Source organism: Engystomops pustulosus, unplaced genomic scaffold, assembly GCF_040894005.1.
Source record: "Engystomops pustulosus unplaced genomic scaffold, aEngPut4.maternal MAT_SCAFFOLD_143, whole genome shotgun sequence".
NCBI classification, from domain to species: Eukaryota; Metazoa; Chordata; class Amphibia; order Anura; family Leptodactylidae; genus Engystomops; species Engystomops pustulosus.
Window position 1 is genome coordinate 86,208 of NW_027285023.1, and position 24,957 is coordinate 111,164.

At 36.5% G+C, this 24,957-nt stretch overlaps 1 protein-coding gene across 1 annotated transcript in view; it reads left to right on the forward strand.

Annotated features, from left to right (window-relative positions):
• Window positions 1-24,957, forward strand: part of LOC140108523 (NACHT, LRR and PYD domains-containing protein 3-like) — a 96,890-nt gene that overhangs the window by 49,703 nt on the left and 22,230 nt on the right. The window lies entirely within an intron of this gene.

Consider the following 24,957-nt stretch of genomic DNA (forward strand, 5'->3'; position numbering starts at 1 on the left):
TACATACACTGCAGACACTAGTACAGATAATACACACACTACAGACACTGCAGACACTAGTACAGATAATACAGACATTACATACACTGCAGACACTAGTACAAATAATACAGACATTACATACACTGCAGACACTAGTACAGATAATACAGACATTACATACACTGCAGACACTAGTACAGATAATACACACACTACAGACACTGCAGACACTAGTACAGATAATACAGACATTACATACACTGCAGACACTAGTACAGATAATACAGACATTACATACACTGCAGACACTAGTACAGATAATACAGACATTACATACACTGCAGACACTAGTACAGATAATACAGACATTACATACACTACAGACACTAGTACAGATAATACAGACATTACAGACACTGCAGACACTAGTACAGATAATACAGACATTACATACACTGCAGACACAAGTACAGATAATACAGACATTACATACACTGCAGACACTAGTACAGATCATACAGACATTACATACACTGCAGACACTAGTACAGATAATATAGACATTACATACACTGCAGACACTAGTACAGATAATACAGATTTTACATACACTGCAGACACTAGTACAGATAATACAGACATTACATACACTGCAGACACTAGTACAGATAATACAGACATTACATACACTGCAGACACTAGTACAGATAATACAGACATTACATACACTGCAGACACTAGTACAGATAATACAGACATTACATACACTACAGACACTAGTACAGATAATACAGACATTACATACACTACAGACACTAGTACAGATAATACAGACATTACAGACACTGCAGACACTAGTACAGATAATACAGACATTACATACACTGCATACACTAGTACAGATCATATAGACATTACATACACTGCAGACACTAGTACAGATAATACAGACATTACATACACTGCAGACACTAGTACATATAATACAGACATTACATACACTGCAGACACTAGTACATATAATACAGACATTACATACACTGCAGACACTAGTACAGATAATACAGACATTACATACACTGCAGACACTAGTACAGATAATACAGACACTACATACACTGCAGACACTAGTACAGATAATACAGACATTACATACACTGCAGACACTAGTACAGATAATACAGACATTACATACACTGCAGACACTAGTACAGATAATACAGACACTACATACACTGCAGACACTAGTACAGATAATACAGACATTACATACACTGCAGACACTAGTACAGATAATACAGACATTACATACACTGCAGACACTAGTACAGATAATACAGACATTAGATACTTTGCAGACACTAGTACAGATAATACAGACATTACATACACTGCAGTCACTAGTACAGATAATACAGACTTTACATACACTGCAGACACTAGTACAGATAATACAGACACTACATACACTGCAGACACTAGTACAGATAATACAGACATTACAGACACTGCAGACACTAGTACAGATAATACAGACATTACATATACTGCAGACACTAGTACAAATCATACAGACATTACATACACTGCAGACACTAGTACAAATCATACAGACATTACATACACTGCAGACACTAGTACAGATAAAACAGACATTACATACACTGCAGACACTAGTACAGATAATACAGACATTACATACACTGCAGACACTAGTACAGATAATACAGACATTACATACACTGCAGACACTAGTACAAATCATACAGACATTACATACCCTGCAGACACAAGTACAGATAAAACAGACATTACATACACTGCAGACACTAGTACAGATAATACAGACACTACATACACTGCAGACACTAGTACAGTTAATGCAGACACTACATACACTGCAGACACTAGTACAGATAATACAGACATTAGATACTCTGCAGACACTAGAACATATAATACAGACATTAGATACTCTGCAGACACTAGAACATATAATACAGACATAAGATGCTCTGCAGACACTAGAACATATAATACAGACATTACATACACTGCAGACACTAGTACAGATAATACAGACATTACATACACTACAGACACTAGTACAGATAATACAGACATTACATACACTGCAGACACTAGTACAGATAATACAGACATTACATATACTGCAGACACTAGAACATATAATACAGACATTACACACACTGCAGACACTAGTACAGATAATACAGGCATTACATACACTACAGACACTAGTACAGATACTACAGACATTACATACACTGCAGACACTAGTACAGATAATACAGACATTACACACACTGCAGACACTGGTACAGATAATACAGACATTACACACACTGCAGACACTAGTACAGATAATACAGACATTACATACACTACAGACACTAGTACAGATATTACAGACATTACATACACTGCAGACACTAGTACAGATAATACAGACATTACATACACTACAGACACTAGTACAGATAATACAGACATTACATACACTGCAGACACTAGTACAGATAATACAGACATTACATAGACTGCAGACACTAGTACAGATAATACAGACATTACATACACTACAGACACTAGTACAGATAATACAGACATTACATACACTGCAGACACTAGTACAGATAATACAGACGTTACATATACTGCAGACACTAGAACATATAATACAGACATTACACACACTGCAGACACTAGTACAGATAATACAGACATTACATACACTACAGACACTAGTACAGATAATACAGACATTACACACACTGCAGACACTGGTACAGATAATACAGACATTACACACACTGCAGACACTAGTACAGATAATACAGACATTACATACACTACAGACACTAGTACAGATATTACAGACATTACATACACTGCAGACACTAGTATAAATAATACAGACATTACATACACTACAGACACTAGTACAGATAATACAGACATTACATACACTGCAGACACTAGTACAGATAATACAGACATTACATACACTGCAGACACTAGTACAGATAATACAGACATTACATACACTGCAGACACTAGTGCATATAATACAGACATTACATACACTGCAGACACTAGTACAGATAATACACACACTACAGACACTGCAGACACTAGTACAGATAATACAGACATTACATACACTGCAGACACTAGTACAGATAATACAGACATTACATACACTGCAGACACTAGTACAGATAATACAGACATTACATACACTGCAGACACTAGTACAGATAATACAGACATTACATACACTGCAGACACTAGTACAGATAATACAGACATTAAATACACTACAGACACTAGTACAGATAATACAGACATTACAGACACTGCAGACACTAGTACAGATAATACAGACATTACATACACTGCAGACACAAGTACAGATAATACAGACATTACATACACTGCAGACACTAGTACAGATCATACAGACATTACATATACTGCAGACACTAGTACAGATAATATAGACATTACATACACTGCAGACACTAGTACAGATAATACAGATTTTACATACACTGCAGACACTAGTACAGATAATACAGACATTACATACACTGCAGACACTAGTACAGATAATACAGACATTACATACACTGCAGACACTAGTACAGATAATACAGACATTACATACACTGCAGACACTAGTACAGATAATACAGACATTACATACACTACAGACACTAGTACAGATAATACAGACATTACATACACTACAGACACTAGTACAGATGATACAGACATTACAGACACTGCAGACACTAGTACAGATAATACAGACATTACATACACTGCATACACTAGTACAGATCATATAGACATTACATACACTGCAGACACTAGTACAGATAATACAGACATTACATACACTGCAGACACTGGTACATATAATACAGACATTACATACACTGCAGACACTAGTACATATAATACAGACATTACATACACTGCAGACACTAGTACAGATAATACAGACATTACATACACTGCAGACACTAGTACAGATAATACAGACACTACATACACTGCAGACACTAGTACAGATAATACAGACATTACATACACTGCAGACACTAGTACAGATAATACAGACATTAGATACTTTGCAGACACTAGTACAGATAATACAGACATTACATACACTGCAGACACTAGTACAGATAATACAGACTTTACATACACTGCAGACACTAGTACAGATAATACAGACACTACATACACTGCAGACACTAGTACAGATAATACAGACATTACAGACACTGCAGACACTAGTACAGATAATACAGACATTACATATACTGCAGACACTAGTACAAATCATACAGACATTACATACACTGCAGACACTAGTACAAATCATACAGACGTTACATACACTGCAGACACTAGTACAGATAAAACAGACATTACATACACTGCAGACACTAGTACAGATAATACAGACATTACATACACTGCAGACACTAGTACAGATAATACAGACATTACATACACTGCAGACACTAGTACAAATCATACAGACATTACATACCCTGCAGACACAAGTACAGATAAAACAGACATTACATACACTGCAGACACTAGTACAGATAATACACACATTACATACACTGCAGACACTAGTACAGATAATACAGACACTACATACACTGCAGACACTAGTACAGATAATGCAGACACTACATACACTGCAGACACTAGTACAGATAATACAGACATTAGATACTCTGCAGACACTAGAACATATAATACAGACATTAGATACTCTGCAGACACTAGAACATATAATACAGACATAAGATGCTCTGCAGACACTAGAACATATAATACAGACATTACACACACTGCAGACACTATTACAGATAATACAGACATTACATACACTACAGACACTAGTACAGATAATACAGACATTACATACACTGCAGACACTAGTACAGATAATACAGACATTACAGACACTGCAGACACTAGTACAGATAATACAGACATTACATACACTGCAGACACTAGTACAGATAATACAGACTTTACTTACACTGCAGACACTAGTACAAATCATACAGACATTACATACACTGCAGACACTAGTTCACATAAAACAGACATTACATACACTGCAGACACTAGTACAGATAAAACACACATTACATACACTGCAGACACTAGTACAGATAATACAGACACTACATACACTGCAGACACTAGTACAGATAATACAGACACTACATACACTGCAGACACTAGTACAGATAATACAGACATTAGATACTCTGCAGACACTAGAACATATAATACAGACATTAGTTACTCTGCAGACACTAGAACATATAATACAGACATTAGATGCTCTGCAGACACTAGAACATATAATACAGACATTACACACACTGCAGACACTAGTACAGATAATACAGACATTACACACACTGCAGACACTAGTACAGATAATACAGACATTACATACACTACAGACACTAGTACAGATAATACAGACATTACATACACTGCAGACACTAGAACAGATAATACAGACATTACATACACTACAGACACTAGTACAGATAATACAGACATTACATACACTGCAGACACTAGTACAGATAATACAGACATTACATACACTGCAGACACTAGTACAGATAATACAGACATTACATACACTGCAGACACTAGTACAGATAATACAGACATTACATACACTGCAGACACTAGTACAGATAATACAGACATTACATACACTGCAGACACTAGTACATATAATACAGACATTACATACACTGCAGACACTAGTACAGATAATACACACACTACAGACACTGCAGACACTAGTACAGATAATACAGACATTACATACACTGCAGACACTAGTACAGATAATACAGACATTACATACACTGCAGACACTAGTACAGATAATACAGACATTACATACACTGCAGACACTAGTACAGATAATACAGACATTACATACACTGCAGACACTAGTACAGATAATACAGACATTACATACACTGCAGACACTAGTACAGATAATACAGACATTACATACACTGCAGACACTAGTACATATAATACAGACATTACATACACTACAGACACTAGTACAGATAATACAGACATTACATACACTGCAGACACTAGTACAGATAATACAGACATTACATACACTGCAGACACTAGTACAGATAATACAGACATTACATACACTGCAGACACTAGTACATATAATACAGACATTACATACACTGCAGACACTAGTACAGATAATACACACACTACAAACACTGCAGACACTAGTACAGATAATACAGACATTACATACACTGCAGACACTAGTACAGATAATACAGACATTACATACACTGCAGACACTAGTACAGATAATACAGACATTACATACACTGCAGACACTAGTACAGATAATACAGACATTACATACACTGCAGACACTAGTACAGATAATACAGACATTACATACACTACAGACACTAGTACAGATAATACAGACATTACAGACACTGCAGACACTAGTACAGATAATACAGACATTACATACACTGCAGACACAAGTACAGATAATACAGACATTACATACACTGCAGACACTAGTACAGATCATACAGACATTACATACACTGCAGACACTAGTACAGATAATATAGACATTACATACACTGCAGACACTAGTACAGATAATACAGATTTTACATACACTGCAGACACTAGTACAGATAATACAGACATTACATACACTGCAGACACTAGTACAGATAATACAGACATTACATACACTGCAGACACTAGTACAGATAATACAGACATTACATACACTGCAGACACTAGTACAGATAATACAGACATTACATACACTACAGACACTAGTACAGATAATACAGACATTACATACACTACAGACACTAGTACAGATAATACAGACATTACATACACTGCATACACTAGTACAGATCATATAGACATTACATACACTGCAGACACTAGTACAGATAATACAGACATTACATACACTGCAGACACTAGTACATATAATACAGACATTACATACACTGCAGACACTAGTAGATATAATACAGACATTACATACACTGCAGACACTAGTACAGATAATACAGACACTACATACACTGCAGACACTAGTACAGATAATACAGACATTACATACACTGCAGACACTAGTACAGATAATACAGACATTACATACACTGCAGACACTAGTACAGATAATACAGACATTACATACACTACAGAAACTAGTACAGATAATACAGACATTACAGACACTGCAGACACTAGTACAGATAATACAGACATTACATACACTGCAGACACAAGTACAGATAATACAGACATTACATACACTGCAGACACTAGTACAGATCATACAGACATTACATACACTGCAGACACTAGTACAGATAATATAGACATTACATACACTGCAGACACTAGTACAGATAATACAGATTTTACATACACTGCAGACACTAGTACAGATAATACAGACATTACATACACTGCAGACACTAGTACAAATCATACAGACATTACATACCCTGCAGACACTAGTACAGATAATACAGACATTACATACACTGCAGACACTAGTACAGATAATACAGACATTACATACACTGCAGACACTAGTACAAATCATACAGACATTACATACCCTGCAGACACAAGTACAGATAAAACAGACATTACATACACTGCAGACACTAGTACAGATAATACACACATTACATACACTGCAGACACTAGTACAGATAATACAGACACTACATACACTGCAGACACTAGTACAGATAATGCAGACACTACATACACTGCAGACACTAGAACATATAATACAGACATGAGATACTCTGCAGACACTAGAACATATAATACAGACATTAGATACTCTGCAGACACTAGAACATATAATACAGACATAAGATGCTCGGCAGACACTAGAACATATAATACAGACATTACACACACTGCAGACACTAGTACAGATAATACAGACATTACATACACTACAGACACTAGTACAGATAATACAGACATTACATACACTGCAGACACTAGTACAGATAATACAGACATTACATATACTGCAGACACTAGTACAGATAATACAGACATTACATACACTGCAGACACTAGTACAGATAATACAAAAATTACATATACTGCAGACACTAGAACATATAATACAGACATTACACACACTGCAGACACTGGTACAGATAATACAGACATTACACACACTGCAGACACTAGTACAGATAATACAGACATTACATACACTACAGACACTAGTACAGATAATACAGACATTACATACACTGCAGACACTAGTACAGATAATACAGACATTACATACACTGCAGACACTAGTACAGATAATACAGACATTACATACACTACAGACACTAGTACAGATAATACAGACATTACATACACTGCAGACACTAGTACAGATAATACAGACATTACATACACTGCAGACACTAGTACAGATAATACAGACATTACATACACTGCAGACACTAGTACAGATAATACAGACATTACATACACTGCAGACACTAGTACATATAATACAGACATTACATACACTGCAGACACTAGTACAGATAATACACACACTACAGACACTGCAGACACTAGTACAGATAATACAGACATTACTACACTGCAGACACTAGTACAGATAATACAGACATTACATACACTGCAGACACTAGTACAGATAATACAGACATTACATACACTGCAGACACTAGTACAGATAATACAGACATTACATACACTACAGACACTAGTACAGATAATACAGACATTACAGACACTGCAGACACTAGTACAGATAATACAGACATTACATACACTGCAGACACAAGTACAGATAATACAGACATTACATACACTGCAGACACTAGTACAGATCATACAGACATTACATACACTGCAGACACTAGTACAGATAATATAGACATTACATACACTGCAGACACTAGTACAGATAATACAGATTTTACATACACTGCAGACACTAGTACAGATAATACAGACATTACATACACTGCAGACACTAGTACAGATAATACAGACATTACATACACTGCAGACACTAGTACAGATAATACAGACATTACATACACTGCAGACACTAGTACAGATAATACAGACATTACATACACTACAGACACTAGTACAGATAATACAGACATTACATACACTGCAGACACTAGTACAGATAATACAGACACTACATACACTGCAGACACTAGTACAGATAATACAGACATTACATACACTGCAGACACTAGTACAGATAATACAGACATTAGATACTTTGCAGACACTAGTACAGATAATACAGACATTACATACACTGCAGACACTAGTACAGATAATACAGACTTTACATACACTGCAGACACTAGTACAGATAATACAGACACTACATACACTGCAGACACTAGTACAGATAATACAGACATTACTGACACTGCAGACACTAGTACAGATAATACAGACATTACATATACTGCAGACACTAGTACAAATCATACAGACATTACATACACTGCAGACACTAGTACAAATCATACAGACATTACATACACTGCAGACACTAGTACAGATAAAACAGACATTACATACACTGCAGACACTAGTACAGATAATACAGACATTACATACACTGCAGACACTAGTACAGATAATACACACATTACATACACTGCAGACACTAGTACAAATCATACAGACATTACATACCCTGCAGACACAAGTACAGATAAAACAGACATTACATACACTGCAGACACTAGTACAGATAATACACACATTACATACACTGCAGACACTAGTACAGATAATACAGACACTACATACACTGCAGACACTAGTACAGATAATGCAGACACTACATACACTGCAGACACTAGTACAGATAATACAGACATTAGATACTCTGCAGACACTAGAACATATAATACAGACATTAGATACTCTGCAGACACTAGAACATATAATACAGACATAAGATGCTCTACAGACACTAGTACAGATAATACAGACATTACATACACTACAGACACTAGTACAGATAATACAGACATTACATACACTGCAGACACTAGTACAGATAATACAGACATTACATATACTGCAGACACTAGTACAGATAATACAGACATTACATACACTGCAGACACTAGTACAGATAATACAGACATTACATACACTGCAGACACTAGTACAGATAATACAGACATTACATATACTGCAGACACTAGAACATATAATACAGACATTACATATACTGCAGACACTGGTACAGATAATACAGACATTACACACACTGCAGACACTAGTACAGATAATACAGACATTACATACACTACAGACACTAGTACAGATAATACAGACATTACATACACTGCAGACACTAGTACAGATAATACAGACATTACATACACTGCAGACACTAGTACAGATAATACAGACATTACATACACTACAGACACTAGTACAGATAATACAGACATTACATACACTGCAGACACTAGTACAGATAATACAGACATTACATACACTGCAGACACTAGTACAGATAATACAGACATTACATACACTGCAGACACTAGTACAGATAATACAGACATTACATACACTGCAGACACTAGTACATATAATACAGACATTACATACACTGCAGACACTAGTACAGATAATACAGACATTACATACACTGCAGACACTAGTACATATAATACAGACATTACATACACTGCAGACACTAGTACAGATAATACAGACATTACATACACTGCAGACACTAGTACAGATAATACAGACATTACATACACTGCAGACACTAGTACATATAATACAGACATTACATACACTGCAGACACTAGTACAGATAATACAGACATTACAGACACTGCAGACACTAGTACAGATAATACAGACATTACATACACTGCAGACACAAGTACAGATAATACAGACATTACATACACTGCAGACACTAGTACAGATCATACAGACATTACATACACTGCAGACACTAGTACAGATCATACAGACATTACATACACTGCAGACACTAGTACAGATAATACAGACACTGCAGACACTAGTACAGATAATACAGACATTACATACACTGCAGACACTAGTACAGATAATACAGACACTACATACACTGCAGACACTAGTACAGATAATACACACACTACATACACTGCAGACACTAGTACAGATAATATAGACATTACATACACTGCAGACACTAGTACAGATAATACAGATTTTACATACACTGCAGACACTAGTACAGATAATACAGACATTACATACACTGCAGACACTAGTACAGATAATACAGACATTACATACACTGCAGACACTAGTACACATAATACACACACTACATACACTGCAGACACTAGTACAGATAATACAGACACTACATACACTGCAGACACTAGTACAGATAATACAGACATTACATACACTACAGACACTAGTAGAGATAATACAGACATTACATACACTGCAGACACTAGTACAGATAATACAGACATTACATACACTGCAGACACTAGTACAGATAATACAGACATTACATACACTGCAGACACTAGTACAGATAATACAGACATTACATACACTGCAGACACTAGTACAGATAATACAGACATTACATACACTACAGACACTAGTACAGATAATACAGACATTACATACACTACAGACACTAGTACAGATAATACAGACATTACAGACACTGCAGACACTAGTACAGATAATACAGACATTACATACACTGCATACACTAGTACAGATCATATAGACATTACATACACTGCAGACACTAGTACAGATAATACAGACATTACATACACTGCAGACACTAGTACATATAATACAGACATTACATACACTGCAGACACTAGTACATATAATACAGACATTACATACACTGCAGACACTAGTACAGATAATACAGACATTACATACACTGCAGACACTAGTACAGATAATACAGACACTACATACACTGCAGACACTAGTACAGATAATACAGACATTACATACACTGCAGACACTAGTACAGATAATACAGACATTACATACACTGCAGACACTAGTACAGATAATACAGACACTACATACACTGCAGACACTAGTACAGATAATACAGACATTACATACACTGCAGACACTAGTACAGATAATACAGACATTACATACACTGCAGACACTAGTACAGATAATACAGACACTACATACACTGCAGACACTAGTACAGATAATACAGACATTACATACACTGCAGACACTAGTACAGATAATACAGACATTACATACACTGCAGACACTAGTACAGATAATACAGACATTAGATACTTTGCAGACACTAGTACAGATAATACAGACATTACATACACTGCAGTCACTAGTACAGATAATACAGACTTTACATACACTGCAGACACTAGTACAGATAATACAGACACTACATACACTGCAGACACTAGTACAGATAATACAGACATTACAGACACTGCAGACACTAGTACAGATAATACAGACATTACATATACTGCAGACACTAGTACAAATCATACAGACATTACATACACTGCAGACACTAGTACAAATCATACAGACATTACATACACTGCAGACACTAGTACAGATAAAACAGACATTACATACACTGCAGACACTAGTACAGATAATACAGACATTACATACACTGCAGACACTAGTACAGATAATACAGACATTACATACACTGCAGACACTAGTACAAATCATACAGACATTACATACCCTGCAGACACAAGTACAGATAAAACAGACATTACATACACTGCAGACACTAGTACAGATAATACAGACACTACATACACTGCAGACACTAGTACAGTTAATGCAGACACTACATACACTGCAGACACTAGTACAGATAATACAGACATTAGATACTCTGCAGACACTAGAACATATAATACAGACATTAGATACTCTGCAGACACTAGAACATATAATACAGACATAAGATGCTCTGCAGACACTAGAACATATAATACAGACATTACATACACTGCAGACACTAGTACAGATAATACAGACATTACATACACTACAGACACTAGTACAGATAATACAGACATTACATACACTGCAGACACTAGTACAGATAATACAGACATTACATATACTGCAGACACTAGAACATATAATACAGACATTACACACACTGCAGACACTAGTACAGATAATACAGGCATTACATACACTACAGACACTAGTACAGATACTACAGACATTACATACACTGCAGACACTAGTACAGATAATACAGACATTACACACACTGCAGACACTGGTACAGATAATACAGACATTACACACACTGCAGACACTAGTACAGATAATACAGACATTACATACACTACAGACACTAGTACAGATATTACAGACATTACATACACTGCAGACACTAGTACAGATAATACAGACATTACATACACTACAGACACTAGTACAGATAATACAGACATTACATACACTGCAGACACTAGTACAGATAATACAGACATTACATAGACTGCAGACACTAGTACAGATAATACAGACATTACATACACTACAGACACTAGTACAGATAATACAGACATTACATACACTGCAGACACTAGTACAGATAATACAGACGTTACATATACTGCAGACACTAGAACATATAATACAGACATTACACACACTGCAGACACTAGTACAGATAATACAGACATTACATACACTACAGACACTAGTACAGATAATACAGACATTACACACACTGCAGACACTGGTACAGATAATACAGACATTACACACACTGCAGACACTAGTACAGATAATACAGACATTACATACACTACAGACACTAGTACAGATATTACAGACATTACATACACTGCAGACACTAGTATAAATAATACAGACATTACATACACTACAGACACTAGTACAGATAATACAGACATTACATACACTGCAGACACTAGTACAGATAATACAGACATTACATACACTGCAGACACTAGTACAGATAATACAGACATTACATACACTGCAGACACTAGTGCATATAATACAGACATTACATACACTGCAGACACTAGTACAGATAATACACACACTACAGACACTGCAGACACTAGTACAGATAATACAGACATTACATACACTGCAGACACTAGTACAGATAATACAGACATTACATACACTGCAGACACTAGTACAGATAATACAGACATTACATACACTGCAGACACTAGTACAGATAATACAGACATTAAATACACTACAGACACTAGTACAGATAATACAGACATTACAGACACTGCAGACACTAGTACAGATAATACAGACATTACATACACTGCAGACACAAGTACAGATAATACAGACATTACATACACTGCAGACACTAGTACAGATCATACAGACATTACATATACTGCAGACACTAGTACAGATAATATAGACATTACATACACTGCAGACACTAGTACAGATAATACAGATTTTACATACACTGCAGACACTAGTACAGATAATACAGACATTACATACACTGCAGACACTAGTACAGATAATACAGACATTACATACACTGCAGACACTAGTACAGATAATACAGACATTACATACACTGCAGACACTAGTACAGATAATACAGACATTACATACACTACAGACACTAGTACAGATAATACAGACATTACATACACTACAGACACTAGTACAGATGATACAGACATTACAGACACTGCAGACACTAGTACAGATAATACAGACATTACATACACTGCATACACTAGTACAGATCATATAGACATTACATACACTGCAGACACTAGTACAGATAATACAGACATTACATACACTGCAGACACTGGTACATATAATACAGACATTACATACACTGCAGACACTAGTACATATAATACAGACATTACATACACTGCAGACACTAGTACAGATAATACAGACATTACATACACTGCAGACACTAGTACAGATAATACAGACACTACATACACTGCAGACACTAGTACAGATAATACAGACATTACATACACTGCAGACACTAGTACAGATAATACAGACATTAGATACTTTGCAGACACTAGTACAGATAATACAGACATTACATACACTGCAGACACTAGTACAGATAATACAGACTTTACATACACTGCAGACACTAGTACAGATAATACAGACACTACATACACTGCAGACACTAGTACAGATAATACAGACATTACAGACACTGCAGACACTAGTACAGATAATACAGACATTACATATACTGCAGACACTAGTACAAATCATACAGACATTACATACACTGCAGACACTAGTACAAATCATACAGACGTTACATACACTGCAGACACTAGTACAGATAAAACAGACATTACATACACTGCAGACACTAGTACAGATAATACAGACATTACATACACTGCAGACACTAGTACAGATAATACAGACATTACATACACTGCAGACACTAGTACAAATCATACAGACATTACATACCCTGCAGACACAAGTACAGATAAAACAGACATTACATACACTGCAGACACTAGTACAGATAATACACACATTACATACACTGCAGACACTAGTACAGATAATACAGACACTACATACACTGCAGACACTAGTACAGATAATGCAGACACTACATACACTGCAGACACTAGTACAGATAATACAGACATTAGATACTCTGCAGACACTAGAACATATAATACAGACATTAGATACTCTGCAGACACTAGAACATATAATACAGACATAAGATGCTCTGCAGACACTAGAACATATAATACAGACATTACACACACTGCAGACACTATTACAGATAATACAGACATTACATACACTACAGACACTAGTACAGATAATACAGACATTACATACACTGCAGACACTAGTACAGATAATACAGACATTACAGACACTGCAGACACTAGTACAGATAATACAGACATTACATACACTGCAGACACTAGTACAGATAATACAGACTTTACTTACACTGCAGACACTAGTACAAATCATACAGACATTACATACACTGCAGACACTAGTTCACATAAAACAGACATTACATACACTGCAGACACTAGTACAGATAAAACACACATTACATACACTGCAGACACTAGTACAGATAATACAGACACTACATACACTGCAGACACTAGTACAGATAATACAGACACTACATACACTGCAGACACTAGTACAGATAATACAGACATTAGATACTCTGCAGACACTAGAACATATAATACAGACATTAGTTACTCTGCAGACACTAGAACATATAATACAGACATTAGATGCTCTGCAGACACTAGAACATATAATACAGACATTACACACACTGCAGACACTAGTACAGATAATACAGACATTACACACACTGCAGACACTAGTACAGATAATACAGACATTACATACACTACAGACACTAGTACAGATAATACAGACATTACATACACTGCAGACACTAGTACAGATAATACAGACATTACATACACTGCAGACACTAGTACAGATAATACAGACATTACATACACTGCAGACACTAGTACAGATAATACAGACATTACATACACTGCAGACACTAGTACAGATAATACAGACATTACATACACTGCAGACACTAGTACATATAATACAGACATTACATACACTGCAGACACTAGTACAGATAATACACACACTACAGACACTGCAGACACTAGTACAGATAATACAGACATTACATACACTGCAGACACTAGTACAGATAATACAGACATTACATACACTGCAGACACTAGTACAGATAATACAGACATTACATACACTGCAGACACTAGTACAGATAATACAGACATTACATACACTGCAGACACTAGTACAGATAATACAGACATTACATACACTGCAGACACTAGTACAGATAATACAGACATTACATACACTGCAGACACTAGTACATATAATACAGACATTACATACACTACAGACACTAGTACAGATAATACAGACATTACATACACTGCAGACACTAGTACAGATAATACAGACATTACATACACTGCAGACACTAGTACAGATAATACAGACATTACATACACTGCAGACACTAGTACATATAATACAGACATTACATACACTGCAGACACTAGTACAGATAATACACACACTACAAACACTGCAGACACTAGTACAGATAATACAGACATTACATACACTGCAGACACTAGTACAGATAATACAGACATTACATACACTGCAGACACTAGTACAGATAATACAGACATTACATACACTGCAGACACTAGTACAGATAATACAGACATTACATACACTGCAGACACTAGTACAGATAATACAGACATTACATACACTACAGACACTAGTACAGATAATACAGACATTACAGACACTGCAGACACTAGTACAGATAATACAGACATTACATACACTGCAGACACAAGTACAGATAATACAGACATTACATACACTGCAGACACTAGTACAGATCATACAGACATTACATACACTGCAGACACTAGTACAGATAATATAGACATTACATACACTGCAGACACTAGTACAGATAATACAGATTTTACATACACTGCAGACACTAGTACAGATAATACAGACATTACATACACTGCAGACACTAGTACAGATAATACAGACATTACATACACTGCAGACACTAGTACAGATAATACAGACATTACATACACTGCAGACACTAGTACAGATAATACAGACATTACATACACTACAGACACTAGTACAGATAATACAGACATTACATACACTACAGACACTAGTACAGATAATACAGACATTACATACACTGCATACACTAGTACAGATCATATAGACATTACATACACTGCAGACACTAGTACAGATAATACAGACATTACATACACTGCAGACACTAGTACATATAATACAGACATTACATACACTGCAGACACTAGTAGATATAATACAGACATTACATACACTGCAGACACTAGTACAGATAATACAGACACTACATACACTGCAGACACTAGTACAGATAATACAGACATTACATACACTGCAGACACTAGTACAGATAATACAGACATTACATACACTGCAGACACTAGTACAGATAATACAGACATTACATACACTACAGAAACTAGTACAGATAATACAGACATTACAGACACTGCAGACACTAGTACAGATAATACAGACATTACATACACTGCAGACACAAGTACAGATAATACAGACATTACATACACTGCAGACACTAGTACAGATCATACAGACATTACATACACTGCAGACACTAGTACAGATAATATAGACATTACATACACTGCAGACACTAGTACAGATAATACAGATTTTACATACACTGCAGACACTAGTACAGATAATACAGACATTACATACACTGCAGACACTAGTACAAATCATACAGACATTACATACCCTGCAGACACTAGTACAGATAATACAGACATTACATACACTGCAGACACTAGTACAGATAATACAGACATTACATACACTGCAGACACTAGTACAAATCATACAGACATTACATACCCTGCAGACACAAGTACAGATAAAACAGACATTACATACACTGCAGACACTAGTACAGATAATACACACATTACATACACTGCAGACACTAGTACAGATAATACAGACACTACATACACTGCAGACACTAGTACAGATAATGCAGACACTACATACACTGCAGACACTAGAACATATAATACAGACATGAGATACTCTGCAGACACTAGAACATATAATACAGACATTAGATACTCTGCAGACACTAGAACATATAATACAGACATAAGATGCTCGGCAGACACTAGAACATATAATACAGACATTACACACACTGCAGACACTAGTACAGATAATACAGACATTACATACACTACAGACACTAGTACAGATAATACAGACATTACATACACTGCAGACACTAGTACAGATAATACAGACATTACATATACTGCAGACACTAGTACAGATAATACAGACATTACATACACTGCAGACACTAGTACAGATAATACAAAAATTACATATACTGCAGACACTAGAACATATAATACAGACATTACACACACTGCAGACACTGGTACAGATAATACAGACATTACACACACTGCAGACACTAGTACAGATAATACAGACATTACATACACTACAGACACTAGTACAGATAATACAGACATTACATACACTGCAGACACTAGTACAGATAATACAGACATTACATACACTGCAGACACTAGTACAGATAATACAGACATTACATACACTACAGACACTAGTACAGATAATACAGACATTACATACACTGCAGACACTAGTACAGATAATACAGACATTACATACACTGCAGACACTAGTACAGATAATACAGACATTACATACACTGCAGACACTAGTACAGATAATACAGACATTACATACACTGCAGACACTAGTACATATAATACAGACATTACATACACTGCAGACACTAGTACAGATAATACACACACTACAGACACTGCAGACACTAGTACAGATAATACAGACATTACTACACTGCAGACACTAGTACAGATAATACAGACATTACATACACTGCAGACACTAGTACAGATAATACAGACATTACATACACTGCAGACACTAGTACAGATAATACAGACATTACATACACTACAGACACTAGTACAGATAATACAGACATTACAGACACTGCAGACACTAGTACAGATAATACAGACATTACATACACTGCAGACACAAGTACAGATAATACAGACATTACATACACTGCAGACACTAGTACAGATCATACAGACATTACATACACTGCAGACACTAGTACAGATAATATAGACATTACATACACTGCAGACACTAGTACAGATAATACAGATTTTACATACACTGCAGACACTAGTACAGATAATACAGACATTACATACACTGCAGACACTAGTACAGATAATACAGACATTACATACACTGCAGACACTAGTACAGATAATACAGACATTACATACACTGCAGACACTAGTACAGATAATACAGACATTACATACACTACAGACACTAGTACAGATAATACAGACATTACATACACTGCAGACACTAGTACAGATAATACAGACACTACATACACTGCAGACACTAGTACAGATAATACAGACATTACATACACTGCAGACACTAGTACAGATAATACAGACATTAGATACTTTGCAGACACTAGTACAGATAATACAGACATTACATACACTGCAGACACTAGTACAGATAATACAGACTTTACATACACTGCAGACACTAGTACAGATAATACAGACACTACATACACTGCAGACACTAGTACAGATAATACAGACATTACAGACACTGCAGACACTAGTACAGATAATACAGACATTACATATACTGCAGACACTAGTACAAATCATACAGACATTACATACACTGCAGACACTAGTACAAATCATACAGACATTACATACACTGCAGACACTAGTACAGATAAAACAGACATTACATACACTGCAGACACTAGTACAGATAATACAGACATTACATACACTGCAGACACTAGTACAGATAATACACACATTACATACACTGCAGACACTAGTACAAATCATACAGACATTACATACCCTGCAGACACAAGTACAGATAAAACAGACATTACATACACTGCAGACACTAGTACAGATAATACACACATTACATACACTGCAGACACTAGTACAGATAATACAGACACTACATACACTGCAGACACTAGTACAGATAATGCAGACACTACATACACTGCAGACACTAGTACAGATAATACAGACATTAGATACTCTGCAGACACTAGAACATATAATACAGACATTAGATACTCTGCAGACACTAGAACATATAATACAGACATAAGATGCTCTACAGACACTAGTACAGATAATACAGACATTACATACACTACAGACACTAGTACAGATAATACAGACATTACATACACTGCAGACACTAGTACAGATAATACAGACATTACATATACTGCAGACACTAGTACAGATAATACAGACATTACATACACTGCAGACACTAGTACAGATAATACAGACATTACATACACTGCAGACACTAGTACAGATAATACAGACATTACATATACTGCAGACACTAGAACATATAATACAGACATTACATATACTGCAGACACTGGTACAGATAATACAGACATTACACACACTGCAGACACTAGTACAGATAATACAGACATTACATACACTACAGACACTAGTACAGATAATACAGACATTACATACACTGCAGACACTAGTACAGATAATACAGACATTACATACACTGCAGACACTAGTACAGATAATACAGACATTACATACACTACAGACACTAGTACAGATAATACAGACATTACATACACTGCAGACACTAGTACAGATAATACAGACATTACATACACTGCAGACACTAGTACAGATAATACAGACATTACATACACTGCAGACACTAGTACAGATAATACAGACATTACATACACTGCAGACACTAGTACATATAATACAGACATTACATACACTGCAGACACTAGTACAGATAATACAGACATTACATACACTGCAGACACTAGTACATATAATACAGACATTACATACACTGCAGACACTAGTACAGATAATACAGACATTACATACACTGCAGACACTAGTACAGATAATACAGACATTACATACACTGCAGACACTAGTACATATAATACAGACATTACATACACTGCAGACACTAGTACAGATAATACAGACATTACAGACACTGCAGACACTAGTACAGATAATACAGACATTACATACACTGCAGACACAAGTACAGATAATACAGACATTACATACACTGCAGACACTAGTACAGATCATACAGACATTACATACACTGCAGACACTAGTACAGATCATACAGACATTACATACACTGCAGACACTAGTACAGATAATACAGACACTGCAGACACTAGTACAGATAATACAGACATTACATACACTGCAGACACTAGTACAGATAATACAGACACTACATACACTGCAGACACTAGTACAGATAATACACACACTACATACACTGCAGACACTAGTACAGATAATATAGACATTACATACACTGCAGACACTAGTACAGATAATACAGATTTTACATACACTGCAGACACTAGTACAGATAATACAGACATTACATACACTGCAGACACTAGTACAGATAATACAGACATTACATACACTGCAGACACTAGTACACATAATACACACACTACATACACTGCAGACACTAGTACAGATAATACAGACACTACATACACTGCAGACACTAGTACAGATAATACAGACATTACATACACTACAGACACTAGTAGAGATAATACAGACATTACATACACTGCAGACACTAGTACAGATAATACAGACATTACATACACTGCAGACACTAGTGCAGATAATACAGACATTACATACACTACAGACACTAGTAGAGATAATACAGACATTACATACACTGCAGACACTAGTACAGATAATACAGACATTACATACACTGCAGACACTAGTACAGATAATACAGACATTACATACACTACAGACACTAGTACAGATAATACAGACACTACAGACAAGAGCTGCAGACTCTATTTATAGTTCATCACCTTCTTTTTACAAAACATTCTGCAAACTCCTGAGCTCAAAGCAAGAGAGAACTTTGCAGAAGTTTGCAGAATGTTGCAGAAAGTACATACAAGTGTCCCCCATGTAATTCTGCACAGTATCACTCGTGTATCTGAGGAGGATACTTTGCAGAATTACAGGGGTGCAGCAGGAGACCAGCACTGGGGGATCCCCTCCAGGAGAAGCCACTGCTGAGGAGGTCACTGGGTGCTGGGTGTCACACACCTGGGTGCTGCTGAGGAGATTACTGGGTGCTGGGTGTCACACACCTGGGTGCTGCTGTGAGTGTTATCTTCATTCTGGGCTGTGGGAGAAGCAGAGAGGAGCTTGTAGCCGGATCACATGTAAGTGTCCGAATCTAACATTGCGCCGAAACTGTGTTAAAGTAAAGTGATTAATAAGAGGCAGAAAATATACTTATCACAGATGGTTGTAGCTTGTGATAATTCTGGCAAAACAGTGCGACAGTATATAGACACAACTACTACATTTAGGCGCACAAAAGTGATAAATGTGGCCCATTATATACAGGTGTCCTCTGTGTTATCAGGTGTTATATACAGGTGTCCCCTGTGTTATCAGCTGTTATATACAGGTGTCCCCTGTGTTATCAGGTGTTATATACAGGTGTCCCCTGTGTTATCAGGTGTTATATACAGGAGTCTCCTGTGTTATCAGGTGTTATATACAGGTGTCCTCTGTGTTATCAGGTGTTATATACAGGTGTCACCTGTGTTATCAGGTGTTATATACAGGTGTCCTCTGTGTTATCAGGTGTTATATACAGGTGTCCCCTGTGTTATCGGGTGTTATATACAGGTGTCTCCTGTGTTATCAGGTGTTATATACAGGTGTCCCCAGTGTTATCAGGTGTTATATACAGGTGTCCCCTGTGTTATCGGGTGTTATATACAGGTGTCTCCTGTGTTATCAGGTGTTATATACAGGTGTCCCCTGTGTTATCAGCTGTTATATACAGGTGTCCCATGTGTTATCAGGTGTTATATACAGGTGCCCCCTGTGTTATCAGGTGTTATATACAGGTGTCCCCAGTGTTATCAGGTGTTATATACAGGTGTCCCCTGTGTTATCGGGTGTTATATACAGGTGTCTCCTGTGTTATCAGGTGTTATATACAGGTGTCCCCTGTGTTATCAGGTGTTATATACAGGTGTCCCCTGTGTTATCAGGTGTTATATACAGGTGTCCCCTATGTTATCAGGTGTTATATACAGGTGCCCCCTGTGTTATCAGGTGTTATATACAGGTGTCTCCTGTGTTATCAGGTGTTATATACAGGTGTCCTCTGTGTTATCAGCTGTTATATACAGGTGTCCCATGTGTTATCAGGTGTTATATACAGGTGCCCCCTGTGTTATCAGGTGTTATATACAGGTGCCCCCTGTGTTATCAGGTGTTATATACAGGTGTCTCCTGTTTTATCATGTGTTATATACAGGTGTCTCCTGTGTTATCAGGTGTTATATACAGGTGTCCCCTGTGTTATCAGGTGTTATATACAGGTGTCCCCTGTGTTATCACGTGTTATATACAGGTGTCCCTGTGTTATCAGGTGTTATATACAGGTGCCCCCTGTGTTATCAGGTGTTATATACAGGTGTCTCCTGTTTTATCATGTGTTATATACAGGTGTCTCCTGTGTTATCAGGTGTTATATACAGGTGTCCCCTGTGTTATCAGGTGTTATGTACAGGTGTCCCCTGTGTTATCAGGTGTTATGTACAGGTGTCCCCTGTGCTATCAGGTGTTATATACAGGTGTCCCCTGTGTTATCAGGTGTTATATACAGGTGTCTCCTGTGTTATCAGGTGTTATATACAGGTGTCCCCTGTGTTATCAGGTGTTATATACAGGTGTCCCCTGTGTTATCAGGTGTTATATACAGGTGTCCCCTGTGTTATCACGTGTTATATACAGGTGTCGCCTGTTTTTTCATGTGTTATATACAGGTGTCTCCTGTGTTATCACGTGTTATATACAGGTGTCTCCTGTTTTATCATGTGTT